The sequence below is a fragment of the Rhinolophus sinicus genome, linkage group LG05 (genome assembly GCF_036562045.2).
Source record: "Rhinolophus sinicus isolate RSC01 linkage group LG05, ASM3656204v1, whole genome shotgun sequence".
NCBI classification, from domain to species: Eukaryota; Metazoa; Chordata; class Mammalia; order Chiroptera; family Rhinolophidae; genus Rhinolophus; species Rhinolophus sinicus.
In genome coordinates, this window is record NC_133755.1 from 139,772,100 (window position 1) to 139,788,094 (window position 15,995).

Genomic DNA, 15,995 nt, shown 5'->3' on the forward strand with positions numbered 1-15,995 from the left:
CAGATCTTTGCTCAGAAATGTAACTGTGGTGGCAGAGCAAACATTTGGTAGGTTGTGTCAAAAGTCCAGATGGGAAAAGATGACAGACTAGATTAGAATAGTGGCATAGAACAGACATAGGTTCAAAAGACATTTCTGAGTCAGAACTGACAAAATTTAGTAATTCCTTTGATTCTGTAAGTCAAGGAAAGGAAGACTCTGAAGATGGATGAAGTTTTCACTTTGTCTAATCGTGTGAATGAAAAGACCATTAACCAAAGAAATGATGATGTAAATAAATGGAGACCAGGAAATATAGATTTTATTCTAAAGGCAACTAAAGTTATGTAGGAAGATTATTCTTATTAGGAAGGACAGAAATTAGAAGTGTGAAAAACAATTAGGAGGTTACTGTTAAGTGTGAGAAGTGAGAACTTGGATTATACTATTTCCTTCATTCAGAATTCTAAGTCAGATAAACATTTACTATTTTAAAGGCTCTAAAATGACAAAATTTCAGAAACTCCTATTATGTCAAATTCTTATTGCTCAGAAGTGATTTTAATTAGAACAAATATATCTGCTGTCATGGCTTACGACTTCAGGCATGAAAAGTGTTAAGTTTAAAATGTAAATAACTAAGGACTACATTACACAGAAAGTAATTATTAGCAAACATTGAGTGTAAACCAAAGTTTTAATATAAAACATTATCTTCCTTTGAGAATTCATGACTCTCAAGTCAGACTTACTTGCTACAAAAGGTAATATAGCAAGTAATGCCAGACATTCCTTTCAGAAATGTTTTACTAAGCATGTACTGTGTGCCAGGCACTGTGCTGGTCTCTAGACAGAGTGGGAAGAACAAGACAATCCTTTCCCTTGTGAACCGATACACAGAGAGATACACAAGCAAGGGACATAAGCTGATAAGCACGACAGCAGATATATGTGCAAAGTACATTAAATAAAGAAAGATTTGGTTCGGGTAGAGGGGCTAGATACAAGGGCTATCAGGTAAAAAGAATTTTCAAAGGGAACATCCAAATGGACCTTGAGAGATGAGAAGGCTTTCACAAAGCAAACAAAAGGAGTCAGGGCCTTACGGACACCAGAAATGCATGGACAAAGTCTGAAGATTAAAATCCACGCTATATTCAAGAAATCAGCAGAAGACAAATGAGTATAGCTAGAACAGAAGACATTAAGCAACACATGAAAAGAGTAAAGAAGATGGAATTAGCATAGTCTTGTATGGTATGCTAAAAAGTTGGCATTTTTCCTGTAAAATTGGCAGCCTTTAGAAGTTTCAAGCAAGAGAAACACACGATCAAACTGGTATTCTCAATAAGCAGACAGTATGCAGGATGGATCAGAGGATTTAAAGTCAAAGGTAAAAGTTTTAGGAAGAGTTGCTAAAGACCAAAATTAGAGTAAATATACTAAGAATGGAGAGAATGTATTCAAGAAGCATTCCAGAGATAGGCTTATCTATTGTGACCAAATAGATGAGGTATGATAAAAAAATACGGTGAATGTTTAAATCAAAAATAACATTACAGTAAAAGATATGTTGCCATTAATCCTCCTCAAAACATTCCCCCTCACTTCGAACAAATGTATCCCATCATTCTTGCCACTTTCTGAAGTCCTCTTTCGAGACTGTCTTTAGTTGCGCTGTCGTGGCTGCCTCAACGTGCCGAATCAATTCAAAATATTTACCTTTCTTGGTCATGTAGACTTTGGGGAAAAGCCAGAAGTCGCACGGTGCCGGTGAATAGGGTGGATGAGGACACACCGTAATGTTTTTATCTGACAGAAATTGCTGTACCTGAAGCGATGTGTGAGACGAAGCCTTTCTGTTGTGATCACAAAATACAGTAAATGCTGCTGCCAAGTGCCATCCAACAGAAAGGCAGGAATCTTCAATATTGGAAGTGGCAGGTGGAACAGTATGTGACAAGTTTCAACGTGTTCCATGCAGTCAGTCGGGAGTGAGTTATGGTTGAGAGGAGGTGTGTTTTAATGTACTATAAATCATCCTCCATCATGACAGCGCTCCGTGTCACACATCACTTCTGGTACGGTAACTTCTGTCAAATAAAAACATTACAGTGTGTCCTCATTCACCTTCTTCACCAGATCTGGCACTGTGCAACTTCTGGCTCTTCCCCAAAGTCAAAATGATTCAGGACATCGAGGCAGCCACAACAGCAAAACTAAAGACATTCACGAAAGAGGACTTTCAGAACTGCTTCAGAAAGTTCCAAGAACGATGGGGTAAGTGTGTTCAAATCGAGGGGAAGTATTTTGAAGGGGGTTAATGGCAATGTGTTTTTTACTGTAATAAATTTGTAATTTAAACATTCACCATATTTTTGAATCACACCTCGTATTTGACAGCTGCTGATGTTTTGCAAACACATGACTAGTAGGGCAAGCACTTCGTTCAAAACTCTCTCAGGAAATGTACATACTCTATTTTATTAGTGCAAGTCCTTATAATTGAGGCCTGTTTTTCCCAAATGAGTAAGGAGACTACCTTATTCATTTCTATGTATTCTTCAGGAACTAACAAAGTACCTTGCAAATAGTAAAAACTAAGCATTTGTTGTAGTGAAAAAAATTTGTTTATTAGTCTTGATCAACTTAAAAAAAAATTTCAGCATAACAAAACCTGGAAAACCTTCTTTTAAAAATATGTATTTTTTGGGGGGATGGATGGCTCAGTTGGTTAGAGCGCAAGCTCTGAATAACAGGGCTGCCGGTTCGATTCCCACATGGGCCAGTGAGCTGCGCCCTCCACAACTAGACTGAAGACAATGAGCTGCCGCTGAGCTTCTGGAAGGGCGGCCGAATGCCTCAGTTGGTTAAGAGCGCGAGCTCTCGACAAAGTTGCTGGTTCAGTTCCCATATGGGATGGTGGGCTGCGCCTCCTGCAACTAAAGATTGAAAACGGCGACTGGACTTGGAGCTGAGCTGCACCCTCCACAACTAGATTGAAGGACAACAACTTGGAGCTGATGGGCCCCTGGAGAAACACACTGTTCCCCAATATACGCCATAAAAATAAAATATTCTAGAAAATAAAGTGTGAACAATAATCAAACACCAATATTTGTACTGGAAAAGTAATCATATCTAAAAATTAAACAGAAAGTACCTATCTCTTTCTAGGACAGAAGAAGAAAAATACAAATATTTTGTCATTCTCAAATCCATCCTGTCAGATTAGATAGAACTAGATCAACAACCTGCTCCTTTAGGTACATTTTCCAATTTCAGTGTTCATGAATCATCTCAAATCGTATCAATGAAAAAAATTACTCAAAACAGAAATTAATAGTCAAGATGTCAAAATCAACACTTAAAACTTAATAAAATTTAAATATACCTAAGTTTTTCACCATACTACCAAAGGTTCTGCCAAACCTAGATCACTAAGGAATCATCTTTTGATAAAAAATGTAGGTTTTGCATGTTTTTCCTAGCTGATCTGAACTACTGTGATAATAGAGAGTGTGATATATATTATAAGAAATATATATATTTTGGTCTTCCTCCAGCTCACAGCTCCTAAAACTCCTCTAATTTCCTAAGTGGTAAGAGCATTTTTTATATAATATTTAAGTTTTGTTCCTGGAATAGCTCCAAAAGGATAAAAATGAAAAAATAGCTCTTTTATTCAGAAGCCCCTTTCAACCACACCTAAGTTTTGGAAACTCCCTAGAAAAGGGAAACAACCCACGCACCACTCCCACCCCCAAGAGGGGAATGGAGGTTGAATTAATCACCAACGATCAACAATTTAATCAATCATGCCTACATAATAAAATCACCATAAAAATCCCTAAAGTATAGAGTTCAGAGAGCTATTAGGTGGGTGAACCAAAACACATCCATTTGCCTGGAGGGTGATGCACTCCAAAATTCCATGGGGACAGAAGCTCTTGTGCTCGGGACCCTTCTGGACATAGACCTAGTCTTATGTATTCTTCATCTGACTGTTCATTTGTATTCTTTAATATATCCTTTGTAATAAACCAGTAACCTAGTGTGTAAACTGTCTTCCTGAGTTCTGTGAGCCATTCTAACAAATGACGGAACCGAAGGAAGGGGTCATGGAAACCTCTGATTTGAAGCCAAGTCAGACAAAAGTTGGAAGTAACTAACTTGGGGCCCACCACCTGTGACTGGCGTCTAACGTGGAGGTGGGGGGCAATCTTATGGGACTGAGCCGTTAGCCTGTGGAGTCTTCATCAAGTCCAACTAGCTGATGTCAAAATTGAGTTAAACTGGAGGATACGTAGCTGGTCAGTATGGGGAAAACCCACACATCTGGTAACAGAAGTGTTCTGGGAAGCGTCAGGTGTAAGTGGAGTTGTGAATAGAGAGAGAAACAGTTTTCCCTTTCAAGGAGTCTAAACAGAGTTTTCCTTTTCAAAGAGTCTATTTCCTAATACTACAATAGGTATTCTTACTAGAACCCAAACCATTTGAACCATTACAATCCACAATCTCTGAAATACACTTGAAAGAAAAAAGTGAATTCCTTTAAAGGACTTTACTTAAAACTTTAATCAACATGGAGCATAAATCATAAAATAAAAAGTCAGTTATTAGCTAGTAAGAATTCATTTTCTTTTAAAAGTTTCCATATAGGTTGGCCTGAATTAGTCTGATGAAAATTCAAGTAGGGGCGGACGGGTGGCTCAGTTGGTTAGACCATGAGCTCTGGGCAACGGGGCTGCCAGTTCGAGTCCCACATGGGCCAGCGAGCTGCGCGCTCCGCAACTAAGATTGAAAGGACAACAACTTGACTTGGAAAAAGTCCCGGAAATACACACTGTTCCCCAATAAAGTCCTGTTCCCCTTCCCCAATAAAATCTTTGGGGAAAAAAAGAAGTGGAAAAAAATTTCAATTTCAAGTAAACCTAATGTTGTCAAGTGAACCATTTCATAGGAATGTCAATGTAAAATCAAATTCTATTAACTAAAAAGTTGAAAAACATCAATTTAGGAAAACAAAGTTGCTTCCCATCCAAAAGCAAAGATAAATACCCATAATAACGAGCCAATCAACTCACAACTTACAGGGAAAAAATAATATTTTTTTCTTTTATCATTGAATCATCTTTAAAACATAAAAAATAATACTATCCGTTATCATATTTATAATGAGAGTTTTAAGACCTACATTTATATAGTACTTGGTACAAGGCAGGCACTGTTCTAAGAGCCTCAACTCTATTAACTCTCTTAATACTCAAAACATGCTGGGCACAGGTACTTTTCCCACCCCCATCGTACAGATTTGGCCGCTGAAAGCAGAGAGGCTAAGTAACTCACTCTAGATCCCATAGCTAGTTTGAGATTGTTAATGTGGAAGTTACATAATGATTCTGTGATCTGCTCTCTCATACTCAACATCTAATAAGCAAATACCGTCAAAATTATTTTAAGGCAAAAATGGAGTTCTTGCTTAAAAGACAAAATCTGTTGTATTGCATTTTACTACTACAGTGGAATTTTTTATTATCGTTTTATATTATACTGTCAAATCACAAAATCTTGCTGTTATTGACCCTCAGTCTTTTCCATACTGACTGATCTCCCTGATCTCTTTCCCCTCATTCCTATCCATCATTTCCTTCTTTCTTATCCATCAGACAAGGTCAAGCTTTCCAGAAATTTTGTGAACACTCCAGACTGAGGTCAAAGCTCTCTTCTCTGTATTCACCAAGCACATCTCTGTACTATACACATGACATCATATACCACTTTGCATGGTAACTTTTCCGTAGTGTGTGATTTAATGAGTAAGGGGTTTGGAATCATATACCTATTATACTAAGTCACACAGCTAATTAAGTTACTTATACCCTCATGTTACCAGTGTTTGCAGCTGTAAATTGGAAATAATAATACTAACCCAGCACGATTGTTTTGATGATAAATGAGATCACATACATAAAGTACCTAACACAGTATCCAATACCCACTTTAGGCTCAATAAGTGTCAGTTCCTCCACCAAAATTGTACATTTTTCTTAAGAAACTATGATAAAAGTCTGTGAATTAGAACACTTAGAAAAGGACAGAGGAATATAAGTTTTTGGCAAATACCTATCAGCAAAAAAGGAACATGAGATTTGAAATTAACATTTCCTATATGGATAATAAATTTCCTGAGAGGAGATATCACTATCATGTATGTAATGATATCTTTGTGGCCATCACTATACCTTGCAACTAACAATCAGACATTGGGTGAATTGATTAATTGTTTAGAGAACTGATATTATTGGTTATCTGCCTTTTTAAGATGGAAGTTGACAGTAACAGTCTACAATTAAGTTTTTTATTCAACAAATAGTTATGCCTATTGTAATGCATATTGGACACTACAAGGGATGCAATAATGTACTGAAGTATATAGTCTTTCCCCTACAGAAGCTCACAAGTCATGTGCACAGTTACTAAATATAAGGTACTATATGAAAAACTGCCTGAATCCCATCATTAAATATACTTTTATAACCATCAATTTAATCCTGTCTTTCTCACAGTTTAGGTGAGGAGAACTGACTGGCAGGAAGGAGAAGGAGTCCTTCCCTGACCTGATATGCACAGGACTTTACATCTTTGATACTGCTGATTAGGATAATCTATTGAAATGATCCTACTTCATGAAGAGAAACTATAGGATTTCCCGCCAAGATCGGGAACAAGGCAAGAATGTCTGCTGTCTCCACTCCTATTCAATATCATACTGGAAGTCCTAGATAATAAAATAAGAAAAGGAAATAAAAAGTATACAGGTTGAGATGGAAGAAATAACACTGTTCACAGATGATGTGATTGTCTTTGGAGAAAATTCCAAATAATCAACAACAACAAAAAAACTCCTGAAACAAAAAAACAATTATAACAAGGTTGCAGGATATAAGGTTAACATACAAAAGTCAACTGCTTTCTTATATCCCTGCAATGAAAAGTTGGAATGGGAAATTTAAAACACAGTAATATTTACATTAGCACCAAAAAGTAAAATAAAATATTTAGGTATAACTCTAATAAAACATGTAAAAAATCTATACAAGGAAAACTATAAAACTGAGGGAAAAAATAAACAAAAATCTAAATAAAAGAAGCAATATTCCATGTACATGGCTAAGAAGACCCAATATTGTGAAGATGTCAGTTCTTCCCAATTTGAGCCACAGATTCAACACAATCGCAATCAAAATCCCAGCCAATTATTTTTGTGGACATTGACAAACTGACTCTCATATTTATATGAAAAAGCTAAAGACCCAGAAGAGTCGACATAATATTGCAGGAGAAGAAAAAGGCAGAAAACTGACATTACCTTACTTCAAGACTTACTGTAAAGCTACAGTAATCAAAACAGGGTAGTTCTGGCAAAAGTATAGGCAAATAGATCAATGGAACAGAATAGAGAATGCAGAAATATACCCCCCGTAAATACAATCAACTGCTCTTTGACAAAGAAGAAGAGCATTGGTGAAAAAAATAGTGTTTCAACAAATGGTGCTGGAACAAATGGACATCCACATGCAAAATAAAAAGTAAGTTAGGGCTGGCCTGGTGGCTCCGGTGGTTGGAGCACCTGGCTCCTAACACCAAGGTCGCCGGTTCGATTCCCACATGGGCTAGTGAGCTGTGCCCTCTATAGCTAAGACTGTGAACAACAGCTCTCCCTCGAGCTGGGCTGCAGTGAGCCGCCCTGAGCCACTGTGAGCGGCCGACAACTGGTGACCGACTGCCTCAGCTGGGGGGAGTGCAAGACTCATAATACCAGCATAGGCCAGGCAGCTGTATCCTACACAACTAGACTGAGAAACAACGGCGTGAACTGAGTAGGGGAGAGGGGAGGCGGAAGAAGGAGGGGGAAAAAGTAAGCTAGACATAGACCTTCCATAAAAATTAACTCAAAATGGAACACATCTAAACGTAAAACATAAAACTATGAAAATCCTAGAGGATAACATAGGAGAAAATCTAGATGATCTTGAGTTTAGAGATGACTTTTAGAAACAATATTAAAAGACAATCCATTAAAAAAATTGGTAAGTTGGATTTGACTAAAATTAAAAACTTATGTTCTGCAAAGATACTTTTAAGAGACTAAAAAGACAAGCCACCGACTGGGAGAAAATATTTGCAAAACATATGTCTGTTAAAGACTGGTATCCAAAACACACAATTTAATATTGTTAAAACTCAGCAATAAGAAATGACCCAACTTAAAAATGGGCAAAAGATCTGAACAGACATCTCATCAAAGATATGCAGATGATAAGCATATGAAAAAATATTCACTATCAATGTCATTAGAGGGTTGCAAATTAAACAATGAGATACCACTACACACCTACTGGAACAGCTAAAAGCCAGAACACTGACAACACCGAATGCTGGTAAGGATGGAGCAATACGAAAGCCCATTCATTGCTGGTGGGAATGCAAAACAGTATAGTCGCTTTGGAAGACAGTTTAGCAGTTTCTTACAAAACTGAACATACTCTTACCATTCGATTGCTGAACTGAACTCCTTGGTATTTACCCAAATAAATTGAAAACATGTCCACACAAATATCTGCAAATGAATGTTTATAGCAGCTTTATTCATAATTGCTAAAACTTGGAAGCAACCAAGATATACTTTAGTAGGTGAATGGATAAACAGGAAACTGTGGTACCTCTAGACAATGGAATGCTATTCAGCGCTAAAAAGAAATGAGCTATCAAGCCTTCAAAAGGCATGGAGGAGCCTTACATGCTTATTATTAAGTGAAAGAAGCTAATCTGAAAAGTCTGCATAGTATATGAGCACAACTATGATATTCTGGAAAAGGTACGTTATAGAGACAGAAAAAGATCTCGGGTTGCCAGGGGCTCAGAAGGAGATCCAGGTCACAGGGTGTCTTTAGGGCAATAGAACTATCCTGTATGATATTGTAATGGTGGATTCATGTCATTGCACATTTGTAAATCCCACAGACTATACAACACAAAGAGTGAACCTTAAGGTAAACTATGACTCTTAGTTCATAATAACATAACAATATTACCTCATCAACTGTAGCAAATGTACCACACTAAAGCAAGCTGTTAATCTTAGGGGGATGAGGGTAGAGGGTGGGGAAAGGCAGTTAGGGGGGTACATGGGAACTCTCTGTACTTTCCAATCAATTTTTCTATATACCTAACACTGCTCTAAAATATAAAATCAATTATTTAAAAATATATCTTTATGTAACCATCCATTTCATCACATCTTTCTCATAGAAGTTGGGGGATGAGGACCTGGGGAGAAGAGTTTTCTTACCTTGATGTGAACAGTGGTTTACATCGCTTATATTAGCGATTAGGATTCTCTACTGAGATTCTCAATTGGTAACAAAATACACCAGTCACATTAGCTAAACAAATATAAGACTGCATAATTCAACAGTGGTAAAACACCCAGCTAGCCTGAAAATGAAGTATGAAAGTCCTTCAAGAAATTACTTCCAACTTATTGTTGGTAAATATCCTTGAAATGGCCACTGAAAAGAGTAAAAGAAAGGAGAAATAGTTTAAGAGGTAAAATTGTAACTAACCTCAACAAACAGCCTGCAAAACTCATCTACAATATTTCCTCTAGTTAAGAAAAGCAGCTTCTAGTATGAATACAAGGGGAAAGAAACAGTGACGAAGGGTTGATTGTGAAATGGAGTGATTCTGTGTTGAGCACAGTAGAAATTTAATAAACATGTACTTCCCTAACTTCACATAAGGTGTATATCTTGAATGTAAGTTGTACTGTGCAGCCACTTACTTCATATCAAAACAAATATAATTTCCAGAAGACGTAAGAAAACATTTCTCTAATTCCCACTCAGAATCTAAAAACGAGCTACATTATTAATTTTATGTCTAAGAGTACAACATTGTTAGCTGCTACAGAGCTTTAAAAAAAAAAAACCTCTATTCAAGTATTATCTGAAGCACAGAAAGTAGTATCTATAATATTTAGCAAATAAATAGCAAAATATTTCTGCTGTTTAAAAAAAACAAAGCATTACCCAGGAAAGCTATGTCACATCATTTTCTTAAGCAGTAACTCACTAGGGTTTCTACAAAACATACTTTACAAGTATGTGGGATGTGTTTGTTTCTCCAATGAAACAAGAACTAACTTGAGAGAAGAGCATATTAACAAGTTCTGGAGAGGTAATTAGCATATTGGAAAGTAACATTTTTGGCACGCAGGACCTATAGCAAGAATGTCTATCCTCCAGTCATGAGTCACGGACTAAGCTGTCTCTCTATTGTGAAGCAATCTTTCAGTGAAAGGAGCAGCAGGGAAGAATACAATATAGGAATAATGACTTGGACAACTTCCCAGGAGGAAATCACAATGAAGTCACTTCTGAGAAAGTCAGATAGTATATACTACACATTTCACTAATACTCTCGGTTATTAATCACTCTTACTCTTTAGTTAACAGCAGAAAGTAAAATTTAGAGTCTTTAGTTTTATCTAAAGTTTTCTTTTTTAATAGAATTTAGTAATATTGAATAAAATTATACAAGTATTAATTTGGTTTTAAATTTTGTGAAAGTGAACTTAATGCATCATTTTAAATTATTTTATGATGACATCTGTGAAAAGTTCTCACCTGTCACATACCCACCCCAGCACACACACACAATGACACCAGAAGGCAACACTCTGCTTTACCTTCTGCTGAAAAGTCTGCTACCTCCAACGCTTGAGGTCCATACACGAAGCCCTCCTGGAATCTATGAACACAGCAGAGGCAAAAGGCAGAGAAGTTTATGTAGATTTAAAGTTACACTGCCCAAAACATAAATTGCCAAATGCCTATCACAAGTCTACATATCTGCCAAGGAAATCAGATTTTAGATTTGACAATGAGCAAATCAGTAACATATTGTTAACATTCAGAGTTCATTATATATTATGCAGCTAATTATATGGAAAAAAACAAAAGCTGAGCCTTAACTAATTTATATTCTCACCAATAGAAGTGATTTATACTATGAGAAATACGAAAAGAGCAACAAAGTATGAATTCATATATGCTGAAAGTAATTTAAATTTTAAAATTATGTGACAGAACCAATACAGATATAAGAAATGTAAAATAAACTAAGTCGAGAAACATAGGTCACAAAATGAAAGGTACCTACAGCTCAAGGTACACTCTTTCTTAGGACCAGAGAGTGTTGGGAATGTAAGAGAAAAACAATTAAAAACAGACCTGGAAGAGGACAAACGCAGAGGAAAAAAGGGGAAAAGTAGAACTGTAAAGATATTCCAATGCCAAGATTTAATTTAAGTCTGACAGTAATTTGAAATGAGTAAGGTACTACATATGCTACGCAGTATGGGGGAAATCTACCTTGTTCTGATATTATTAAATATAAGCATGAAACATGAAAAACTTTTCAGAAAACATTCATATAAAAAAATCAAGGATTTAATCAGGTAAAATATTTAGATCTCAGATTTCATCTCATTCCTTTCTGATGATAGGAATAAAAAAGTACAAAATGCAGCTGGTATGTAAGAAAAGAAGTCAGATAAATTTTACTAGCTATTAAATTTAAAAGAGGACAGGTTATCTTTATGTAATATTTAGAAATTCTTAAAAACATCATCAAATAATTAAGAAAGAAAGAAGGAACACAGCATTGTCTTAAAACATGATGGCATGTCAAGAAAGAAACAGTATTACAAAACACTGGCCCTGAAGTCAGGTGGCTTGAATTCACATTCCAGCTAAATCATTTACACGCTTTGTGACATCAGGCAGGTCTCTTAATCTCAGTACAACCAGAGTTGTTCAGTGAGGACTCATTCACCATCTCTCAGATTTATATTGAAAATTAAATAAAATAAGGTTATTAAAAATCACAGAATGTTATATTTTGCAAAAATTTAAATCAGTGTATTTGGCTTAAATTAATCAACAACTTAATAAATGTTGTTAACCAAAAAATGGAGGGAATATGGACTGCCAAGCTACGGAATGTGGGGAGCTGTGGGGGTAGGAAGCAAAGCAGAAGAAGCAAAGCAAAAAAAAAGGCGGAGCTAACCGAAAGGGCCTAGACTAGTTGTTAGGGCTAAATGACAGCCAGAAGGTCACAGTCCCCAAGAGATGGTTTTATCATATTATTAATTTAGCAATTTGCCAGCACTATCTGCCTCAGATGTATCTTCTCTTAACTCCCAAAACAACCTTGCAGACTGCACCGTCCTCTAAGGTGGTGCTTGTGACATTCTAAGATCTGAGACACATAGTAACTACTCGTATATTGCATATACTTCTAAAAACCAAAGAGATAAGATCCCAGCTAATAAAACAACAACGGCAGCAAACATTTACATAGGTTGTATGAGGTACCAGACACAGTTCTCACAGCTTTACAGGTATTAACTCATTTGGTCTTCACAACTCTGCAATAGGCACTATTGTTACCCTCATTTTACAAATGAAGAAACTAAGACACAGGGAGCTTAAGAAACTTGCCTCAATGCACGAAGTCAGAAGTGGCAGATCTGCAATTCAAACCCAGACTGTCCACTTCCAAATCCATGCTTAATCACTATATTATGGAATTAAAATCACACAAAGCATGTACTTATCTATCTATAAGAAGCCAAACAATTATAAATATTCTCAAGTATTCAATAATGCTATATATACATATGTGTGTATGTATGTGTGTAGATATACATAAACACACACACACATCCATACATACATACATATAGAGGGTGCCAAAAAAATGTATACACATTTTAAGAAAGGAAAAAACTGCATTAAAATTACACTGATGGTAACCACTCTGAGCACCTCTTGTAACTGCAGAAGTCAACATGACTTGTATTCATCTTTTATTATCATTATATAGAGTATTACAATTTCAATAGTTTTTTCCTTTCTTAAAATGTGTATACATTTTTTTTGGCACCCTCTCTATATACTTTAGCATTTGCACCTTCTTGGAACATTAAATTCAAATGATTGTTGTACAAAATATGTTTTAAAAATAGAAAATGCTTACCATATAAAACTAGAAGAAAAAACTGAAATTTTTAAAAGCAAAAAAGGCCTAAAAAAGACTAAAGAACATATAACCAAATAACATTCAAATAATATTGGTGTCTGAATAGCAAGATTGTGTGATTTTGTTTGATTTTTAAAACTTCCTGTCATGTGATTATATAACTCACTCTCAAACATTTTATAAATTTTTTTTAATCAACACCTAGATACTACCACACACATTAGGATGGCTATTATCAATTTTTTAAATAAAATTTATTGGAGTGACATTGGTTAGTAAAATTACATAAGCTTCAAGTGTTCATTTCTATAATACATCACCTATATATCACATTTTGTGTTCACCACCCAGAGTCAGTTCTCCTTCCATCACCATATATTTGACCACCTCGTCCCTCTACCACTCCCCTCCCTTCTTACCCTCTGGTAACCACTAAACTGTTGTCTGGGTCTATGATTTTTTGTTTGATTGCCTTGTTCATTTGTTGCTTTCACTGCTGGTGGGAATGTAAATTGGTACAGCCACTATGGAAAACAAAAAATGGAGGTTCCTCAAAAAATTAAGAAAAGAATTACCATACGACTCAGCAATCCCTCTTCTGGGTATCTACCCAAAAAAATCTGAAAACATTTATCCCTAAACCTATATGTACTACTATCGACTTTTTTTTTTAATTATTTAAGGAAATAGTGTTGGTAAGAATATAGAGAAATTGGAACCCCTGTATACTCTTGGTAAGAATGTAAAATAGTACAGTCGCTACAGAAAACAGTACGGTGGTTCCTTGAAAAATTAAAAACAGATTTACCTCAAAAAATTAAAAATAGAATTTCCATGTTATCCAGCAATTCCACTTGCGGGTATAAGATAAGAGTTGAAAGCAGGGATGCTTAGAGATATTTGTACACCCATGTTCATAGCAGCATTATTTATAATAGCCAAAAGGTAGAAGCCACCAAGTTTTAACCAACGGATGAACAGAAAAAAATGTAGTATACTCATACACACGGAATATTATTCAGCCTCAAAAAGGAAGGATCTGAGCTCAGAAATGTCTGCCTCTAGCAACTGTTGTCCATTACATGTTAATTCTTAAATTCTTATATATAAAATATAAGAGCCAAGAGAAAGTTATCAATAACTCGCCAGTTAACTGAGCTTCCATATGTTTCATCACTATTTACAACACTTTGGCTGAGTGCAAGAAGCTGCTTTTTAAATGATGAGAAAAAAGCTGACTTTAAAGAGCACAACTGATAGAACCAAAATTCAAGCTTTCTGAAATAAGCTATAAAGCATAAATGAAAACAAGCAATAAAACTTCAGAATATATCTTTTTCATTCCCTGCGGTATACATAGGAGGGGGAAAATGCAGGGACAACGTCTCTCCTAGATTCTATGTGACTGTCACACAATCCCAAGCAGTGTCCCTAAGGAAAGCCTATTTCCCGCCACATAATATTTAGAATACCTCAGATGAGTAACTATACTCATTAAAAGGTTAGTGAAAACAGTAATAATAAGAGTCCAAACAAGGAAGTAACTCTAGGGGGGAAAATGTAATGCTATGACTACTGTGATGAATACTTCTTATCCAAATCTTCTCAAACCTCAAAAGAAATGTATTACTATGACAGCGCACATATATTCAGGCAACTCTTTGTAAAAGTTTCATTAAAGGAAATAACATAAACTAAACAAGAAGTGCCCTGAAATGGAGGCACAAGGCATTTAGGTTAGCTAGAATTAAAAAATGTCCCAACAGTGAGGACTATTCAATGCAAAGAACAACCAAAAAAGAAAGTGAAATTTCCTTCTATGGGATTATTTTAAACTACAGAAACGTTTATCTATATGAAAGTTCATGTTTAATCCTATTTGAAAGCAAGAGACTTTGGCATTAGTAACCTAAGTTTTTCTCACCCAGGAATGAATGTCTTAATCCCACAACCGTGAGCCATTAGTCAATCAATCACCTTTTAGTTACCTGGATACTGAAGATCCTTCATTGCATCCCGTTTTGGCTGAGTCTATGCCAACACGGACTGCACTATTGTGAAGGTAACACAGAGCAGAGGTTTCACGCTGGGAATTCTGTAGCCCTCTTCCCAATGGTGAGAAACAGCAGAACCTGGTGAAAGCAGGACCCATCTAAGAGATCCCATCAGCCCTTAAATCAAAGAACCTCTGCCAATAATTTGTCCAAGCACTTCCCTCCCCCGACTCCGATCCCAATTCCTCAGAACAAAAATTTTAAGATTCCAACAAGAACTTTGTGAAACGTAAAAGCTAATGCTACAGTTACACATCAAAACAAAAGCAAGTTCTCGAAGGAACTCGCTAAACTTAATTCAAGGGAGAAACATGTAAGAAAAAGAGCATGCTATAATAGCTTTTATCTATCAAAACAGAATTAAATTACTTTCACCCTCCCCTTCTAAATAAGCCTGGAAAAACAGAAAGAAAACAAAAGTAAAGGATACTCTTTCCACTCTGGAATTATGCAGTTGGTAAACTGCTCTTCTTCCTTTTTATGCCACCTCAAATGACCCCACAATTTGGTCCCAGATTTCAGGAAATCAACAACCCTCCTGGCCACTTCTCTGGGGTGTCCCTCACCCCACTCATCCAACTGATCACTGAATCCTATGTATCTCCTAAATATCTTTTATCCTCCCCTCCCCAGCTGCCCCCGTTTTTGTTCCCCTACAGCTGCCTCTAAGAAGCAGCTCATCGTTTCTCTCCTGGACCCTCTATCAGCCTTCCTGCTTCCACTCATCCTCCTGTCCTCTCCTCCATCCACACCACTTGCTGCAAAACGGATCATGTAACTCCCCTCTATAAGGCTACACACCAAACTGTCAACAGTGGTTATTTCTAGTGAATACCTACATTTTTCTATTAC

At 36.3% G+C, this 15,995-nt stretch overlaps 1 protein-coding gene across 4 annotated transcripts in view; it reads right to left on the reverse strand.

Moving 5' to 3' along the window:
* The window catches only part of CDK19 (cyclin dependent kinase 19), a 130,561-nt gene that overhangs the window by 89,507 nt on the left and 25,059 nt on the right, over positions 1-15,995 (reverse strand). Inside the window, exon 2 of one of the 4 annotated variants that reach the window (XM_019735007.2) lies at positions 10,733-10,794. The exons of the other annotated variants lie outside the window; for them this stretch is intronic. The gene's annotated coding sequence lies outside the window, so the exon portion shown is untranslated. The remainder of the gene's footprint in view (positions 1-10,732; positions 10,795-15,995) is intronic. 4 annotated transcript variants of the gene reach the window in all.